Here is a 7342-nt window from a genome sequence, read left to right as displayed (position 1 = left end):
CTTTGTACGGGTCCATGTCCCCCGTCATGAGTCCCGTGTTGTAGGCAGCGGTGCAGGATCTCAGAGCGTCGCGGATGGTTTTATCCACCCACGGCTTCTGGTTGGGAAACGTTGTGATAGTCTTTGTCTCCACGGTATCATCCGCTAGTTTCCCGATGAATCCCACAACTGCTTCCGTAAACACGTTGACGTCATCGTCGGAGCTGTTTCTGAACATGCCCCAGTCTGCGTCATCGAGTGCGTCCTGTAACGCGGCCACCGATTGATCCGTCCAGCGCGCGACCTTCCTCTGAACCGGAACTTCCTGTTTCAGCCTTTGTTTGTATTTTGGCATGAGGAAGATGGCGGCGTGATCAGATTTGCCAAACGGGGGGCGGGATTGTGCCTTGTAGCCGTCCTTGACCGTAGTGTAGCAGTGGTCCAGTGTCCTTTCACCCCTGGTGGGGCAGGTGATGTGTTGATAAAAGTTCGGCGCTGCGCGTTTGAGGTTGGCGCTATTAAAGTCCCCCGTCACAATAAGCGCAGCGTCCCGGTGTTGTGTCTGGTGCTGTGTGAGTGCCTCATGCAGCTCGCATAAGGCGGTGACCGTGTCCGCTTGTGGTGGAATATAAACGGCACTTACAATGACCGATGTAAATTCCCGAGGTAGATAAAAAGGACGACACATGATGGACAGTAGTTCCAGATTTGGTGTGCAGGAGCATGTGAGAGGAACAACGTTCGCACTGTTGCACCAGTTGTTGTTCACCATTAAACACACGCCGCCTCCCCTTGACTTCCCCGAGTCCCGTGTCCTGTCCATGCGGTGAACGGAGAAGAACTCGGCCGGCTGGATGGCGTGGTCCGGCACCGCTGGGTTCAGCCATGTCTCGGTGAAGCAGAGGAGATTGCAGTCCCGAATGTCTCTCTGGAACTTTATCCTGGCCCTGAGGTCGTCAAGCTTGTTCTCCAGTGACTGGACGTTGGCGAGCAGGATGCTAGGCAGAGGTGTGCGGTGTGCACGAGCTCTCAGCCTGTTCCTGACGCCGGCTCGCTTCCCTCTAGGCCGCCGCCGCTTCCCTTTGTTCTCCCTCGAGATCTCACTCGGCCAGCTCGGATCCGGAGTTAAAAACTTCGAATTGTGAGTACATTGTATACCAATAGAAACAAGAGTGTCACTGTCATACCTAATGTACCCAATGGTGATGATTTTGCCGATTTAGAAACGCTGAAAACTAACTTAAAAAACAAAGACAAAGAAAAAGTGGTCGGAGCAGTCGTGACGGCAGCCGACCTCACCGGCGCCATCTTAAAGAGGTAGAGGTGTAGAAGTAGAGGTGACATGGGCCGCGAGATTGACACACAGGCATTAAAGCATCTTAATGTGTGTTTTGTTTGGGTTTCCAACGGTGTGGAATTACCAACAATAGAGAGACCACAGCCTAACATATGAAACAGGAAAAGACCGCCATCTAATCCATTTATTTCAACAAAGCAACTGTATTCTGAATATCACCTTTTGAAATGGAAACTAACGGAATACAGTTACTCATATTTTGTATTTTAAATACGTAACGGCGGTACATGTATTCCGTTACTCCCCAACACTGTTATGTGAGCGTTGAAATAGTCCCAGTCAGTCGACATCTGCTCTCAATCACATCATAAAGAGGCAAGAGGAAAAAAACACTGTCTAAAACCAAACATTTAGAGCAGCCTGAACCACAAAGCATTATAAGGCTCCTCTACACTGAAAAAAAGGGACTGGCCATCTCTTGGATTTATGTAAGCATCTTGCATGTATTTAACACAATTACCTCATGTTTTAAAGATAAATGTAACTATATAGTGTAAAAACTACATGATATGCAGAAAGGGTGTATTAAATTGTTCATATCATGTTCAGGTGAAGTAAGTCAATAAGATAGCAACGTTAAATCTCGTGAAACCACGCGTGATTTCATCTCGCGGGCTTTGGATCGTGGTTCAAAAAAGGCATCCATCTCAGTCAAGTCGAGCAGCCAACTCTACGTTTTTGGTATGTCTTGATTTTTTGAATTAATATTTACCATATTTCAGCCAAATGTAGTTAAACGTCTAGAGTGTCGCCATGTAACATGCTAAAAAAGAGCCATTAGCTTATTTGCTGTTTTATCTGTTGTCAAAGAATTGGCGCTTTTTCATTTGAATTTGTCTTTGGCACAAGAGCCGTAATATCACATTAAACCTAATTACGAGGCACTCATAACATAATTTGGTTTTCTGTGTGAATAGATTTGCCAACTGACTCTTCAGTTACATTGTGTATTTACTGCACCGTGGTGTTAGTGAGATTTTGGACATTGAACAGCTTTAGCTAATATCATCAGCGGCATTATGCTAGCTTACATCCCTACCCCTCCTGGCCTCACCTGCTGTCCTTTTCTTTTTGTTTTTTTTGCTGCACATTGAGAGACCACATCTATTCTGCATTTCACCAGGAGTCAGCTGATGGATTGTGGGTTCAAGGTGTTATGGTAAGAAAGTATATTCTATTTTCGCTTAAGGTTTCTGTAACTTAATTATAATAGGTTTTGTATAATTATTAGGTGCATGCATACACAAATAGACCACCCTATTAAAACAACTGAGAAATCCAAAATCTGCCATAGGTTTAACTTATACCTGTATGTATTGTCAGAAAGGTGATTACTGGACTCACATTAATGCACACTTGAACTAAAATGAGGTTGTAACTTGTGGGTTCTTGGGTTGCAAATCAGAAACAAACATCTTTGGATTTTTTTAATCCCATAAGATCTGGAAACACAGTTTTTATTCAACAAAACATTACTGATTAACCAAGCACAGTGCCTGCTGTTATTTCAAAATTTCAAAATGTTATTTCAGATAAAATGCAGCATTCCAGTGCATCCCAACCATGCCTTTACAGTCAAGGTTTCTGACGGAGCTGAGTTTCTCTCTGACAGTCTGCTGAAAGTGTTTGCAAAGTGATCGGGGGAACAGTGCACAAAGCTAAAGGATGTAGCTGCCATGATGACAATAAGAACTTTAAAATTCTTTAACTACAAAGTGTATATGTATTGCATTAGGTCAGTAAAAGATTTTTATGCTGCATCCATTGAAACAGTCAACTATTACCTGTGAGTACTGATTCCACTGAAAGGATGCCATTCTTTTTTGTCATGCATTTACTGGCCCACTGAGAAAAAAATCATCTTTTTTTAAAAATATATGTTCTGGAAACTATATATCCATAAAGTTGATGTCAAACAGGAATTTTTGATATTGCTTTGTAGATGCTGGTGTTGCATGTTGACTGGTTTAAAAAGTCAAGTTTTTGTCTGGGATCATTTTCTTCTGTGCTACTGAAAAGTTCACAAATCTCTGTTTTCTTTGTTATATTACTTTAGGATGACATTAATGCTCAAAGGGAGTCTCATCAAAGTGCTCCGCATCTGTGTGAAAGACAATTGCAACATCTTGGTGCAGGAGTTCATGGTGAGTGTTTTATGAGTAGATTGTGGCTTTGCAACATTTAAAAATGCATTTAGTTATCCACTTGATCCTCATTGGACTGGTTAGGACCAGTAGTCCTCTTTAATAATTTGAAGTTCACATGAGGCCTAGTAGTGAACTCGGCCGCCGGCCCTTGAGGCCCCACCCCTACCCCTGTATTAGGGGTCACATCAGTGTGAAAAAACTTTAAATTTGTCATTCTAGTGAACAAAGAAAAATCCCCCCAATATTTACATTAGCTTTTGTTTGAAAAAAAAAAAAAGACCAACTGACCAACAGCTAACCAAATTGTGGGGCTGAAAGTCTAAATTCTAACATCTTCTGAGTGACATAGCCTGGATTTCTGATGGGCCGGTGTCTTTCTAACAAAAACTAATGTAAAGCATTTGAAATTATTATGTTTTTCACTCTCTCTTAGAAACTCTGTTAGACCATGAATGGCAGCATGGCAGGCCACTCTTTGGCTATAGTTATTTACTATGGTTTAAATTACTCTAACATTAGAACTGGTAGATTCAAAAGAGATGAGTTTAAAAGGGAATCTTAAAAAAATGTTTTGTGTTTAACCAGGACTTGACTGAGGCCACTGCACAGATTGAGAAAACCACAATGAACATCTGTCTCCAGAGATGCGCCAGGCAATGACTTTTCTGATGTTGGCATCATCATCGAGGGTATAGTAGTTCTTCAAGATCTGGATAACGTGACCTTTGCAGTAGCCATGCTGTTTGGACCTTTTTTATTCCTTCAATATGAGTTACCCATCACAGCTCTGCTACACTTTTGAGGTGATTCAATGGGTGGTAATGGAGTTGGATGCAACTCAGCTCTCAAGAAAAGCTCACAACTAAGACAAAACTGCTCCTGCAAGGAAAGCTCACTGTTATGCATGCAAGGTGATCAGCTCTAGGTGAGAGGACATTTAAATCTCACACTTGTTCTGCTGCATTTTTGAAGCTCAATTCCAGGAGCAGATCGCAGGGTTCATTTTTATATACTCTGCAACTGCCATGAGGACAAGCTGTTTTTGTTGTTGTTGTTTGTTTTTCCTTTTGCTCTGTACAAGTTCTCTGTTTGTCTGTTTGGCAGCATTTTTCAATTTCTGTTTGTATTTTTTCTTTCTTTTACTAGTGAAGAGATGTAGCGTGAACAGTTATACAGTCTAAATATCCCATATGGGTCGTGTGAAATGGTATTTTCAGTTTCATTCAGTTGAAGTAAAGAACGTTGAATATTTCTAAGTATGCTGTTTTGAACCAAGATGTCACAGTATGATCAGTGCTGTAATTTTTGACAGTCACTGTATCAATGTTATTTTTGCGTCTCTTGAATAAAGTTTTTGACCTGCAAGTGCTAATTTCTTTAGTTATTGGGGTAAAATGGGTAATGTTAATAGGAAGGTGTTTGCCAATTCAGTAACCTAATTTAATGTTAATGGAAACTAACATTTCCTCAAATTGTTTAGTTATAATTGTTGTTTAACTGAATCTTGACGTCAGAGGCCTTAAATAGAATGTTTTGTATTGTCCTGTAACATTTTTCAAAAGAAACAGTCTAATTTCTTTGCTGTGATTGATTCCAGAGAACACGGAAGAACTGACATTATTTAACTGTTGATTTATATAGATTCAGTGGAGGAGTAATGTCAGTTTAATTCTTTACCTACTGTCAATGCAGTGAAATTAGACATTTTGTTTTTAAAGGTTACTGGTGGATGCCAGCAACCATCTTGGAAGAGAACAATACAATCTGTTATAAGGCCTCCATTTGAAAATTGTGTATTTGATACTAGAATATAATAGCAAAATGTAATTTGAAGATAACATGTAGTATTTAAGTGACCAAGTAGTATTGGGTAAAAGTTATTGAATGGTGTTGGGATAAAGTGAAAAAATTGTGAAGGATTAAAATATTCCAAGAGCTCAAATTACTTCATCAAAACATGTTTAAGTCACATTTTATCAACACAAATTGCACAGGTTTATTGAACATGAATAAATTGTGTTAATTTAACTCAATTGTTTAAGTTGCTGCCAAAGCAAAACATCTGTGTGCAACAAATGTCCACCATTGAATTAAGTAAATCCAACAACATATTTTTTTCAGTGTAGGTTGCTAGGTCTGGAAGGAAATAGTAGGTTTAGAAGATCTCGAAAATAATAAATATGCAAAAATTTAGCAAAATTAATTTCACAGTAGTGGCAATTAGACTACAACTTGTCATATTTGCTCAATCAGGCATGACATTTGGACATTAATGGCATTGTCTTCAGTTTCATGACTAAGAATTTCATTTTTCAAAGTCTTCTATGTTTTATTATACAGGGTGGGCCATTTATATTGATAAGTATATATTGTTTTTCATGTGACATTACCAGTATGTTTGATGTGTCACATGGCCCTCTTCCTATTGAAAAAACAAAAGTTGTATCCAAGATGGCCGACTTCTAAATGGCCACCATGGTCACCACCCATCTTCAGGAGTTTGCCCCCTCACATATACTAATGTGCCACAAACAGGACTTTAATATCACCAACCATTCCCATGTTATCACGGTGTATCCAAATAAATGGCCCACCCTGTAGATTATTGTGAAAATTCAACTGTGGAGCATTCTGAAATTATCACTAACTGTGAAACATTTTTAATAGGGTGTGTGTCAGTTAAAATATTTTTTTGAAAATCTTACAACTACTTAATGCTCTGAGGTTTTATTGTTTTGTCTTTTTTTTTTGTCTTTTGTAATGTATCTCTTGTTTGATATTCTAGATCATGGACCATGATTAATTGAGATAGAAATAACCAATAGTTTATATATGATGTAAAATAAGGAAAATCATAACTGCTCAACTGTCAAACTAGGCCCAAAAATGTATAGCAACAACCATTTTAATTTTTTTTTCATGTTGCGAGCATTGCCACATTTCAGGAATGCATCATTTGCAGTATTTCAACAATTTTACTCACTTATTTTAATCCTATGCACAAAATGCATTATTATAAAATATCTAAAAATATTTTTCAGTACTTCAGCTATGTTTTGGTGTCCTTTTTTCTTAAGCAGATAACCACAAATGACACTCAGACCAAAGACAGATGAATCCAGTAATTCAAAATTACTCAAATGACAAAATGAGTCAACTTAAAAAAGAAGGAGCCACAGTGAAAATGTCTTTCCTTGCCCAGCAGAATGACGATACAGTAATTTGTCATGCTTGCATCAGATATGCAACTGCCTTTCTTTCCTTAAGCGCAGCCCGAAGCCAATTTTCGTCACAACCTTCATGTTCTGGCAGCCATTGTTTTCTGCTCTGTTCTTACCACATTGCTGACATTTTTGAATATGTGAGTCAAGAAGCCTGTAGTCAGCTCTCACAGTCAGAAGTCATGAAAATAATGTCAAGCCTGAATCAGATATAATGTACAAGTCAATCCAGGCTCAGCTGGCAAGGATGAATCCCAGAGTGGCTTTGAACCATTGGATGCTGAGGAAATTGTGTTAAACCTCAAAAAGTTTACAGCGACATTCACATTCAGAGCTCAGAGTTGTAAGGAGGGCAAGAACAGTGGCTGCGGTTATACGAGCCAATTATTACCTTTTTCTCACTCCAACTAGTATCAGTCTGCTTCTCAATTCTGACTGAAGTTTTGCATGAGCACCAAATAAAAGAAAACTTCATTCTTGATCTTAGGATAAGGGTTCCATAGTTTTCGCTTTTTGTAACTTTTTCTTGTAACTTAAAGCGCAATGTCACTAAATTTGCCCACCCACAGTTAACCTTAGAGACAATTCTTCTTCACTGATATATTAGAGGAATTAATAATAATCTTTTTTTTTTGAGT

General features: G+C 39.1%; 1 long non-coding RNA gene across 1 annotated transcript; it reads left to right on the top strand.

Moving 5' to 3' along the window:
* The first annotated feature begins 1778 nt into the window (after nt 1-1778).
* On the top strand, nt 1779-3037 carry LOC143415010 (uncharacterized). Its single transcript, XR_013095619.1, has 3 exons — nt 1779-2017; nt 2432-2495; nt 2869-3037. It is a non-coding gene; the product is annotated as an uncharacterized LOC143415010 (long non-coding RNA).
* Nucleotides 3038-7342: the final 4305 nt, after the last annotated feature.

This window comes from Maylandia zebra, linkage group LG23 (assembly GCF_041146795.1).
Source record: "Maylandia zebra isolate NMK-2024a linkage group LG23, Mzebra_GT3a, whole genome shotgun sequence".
Taxonomy (NCBI): domain Eukaryota; kingdom Metazoa; phylum Chordata; class Actinopteri; order Cichliformes; family Cichlidae; genus Maylandia; species Maylandia zebra.
The sequence above is the reverse complement of the archived record's forward strand: the minus strand, read 5'-3'. Positions and strand labels throughout refer to the sequence as shown.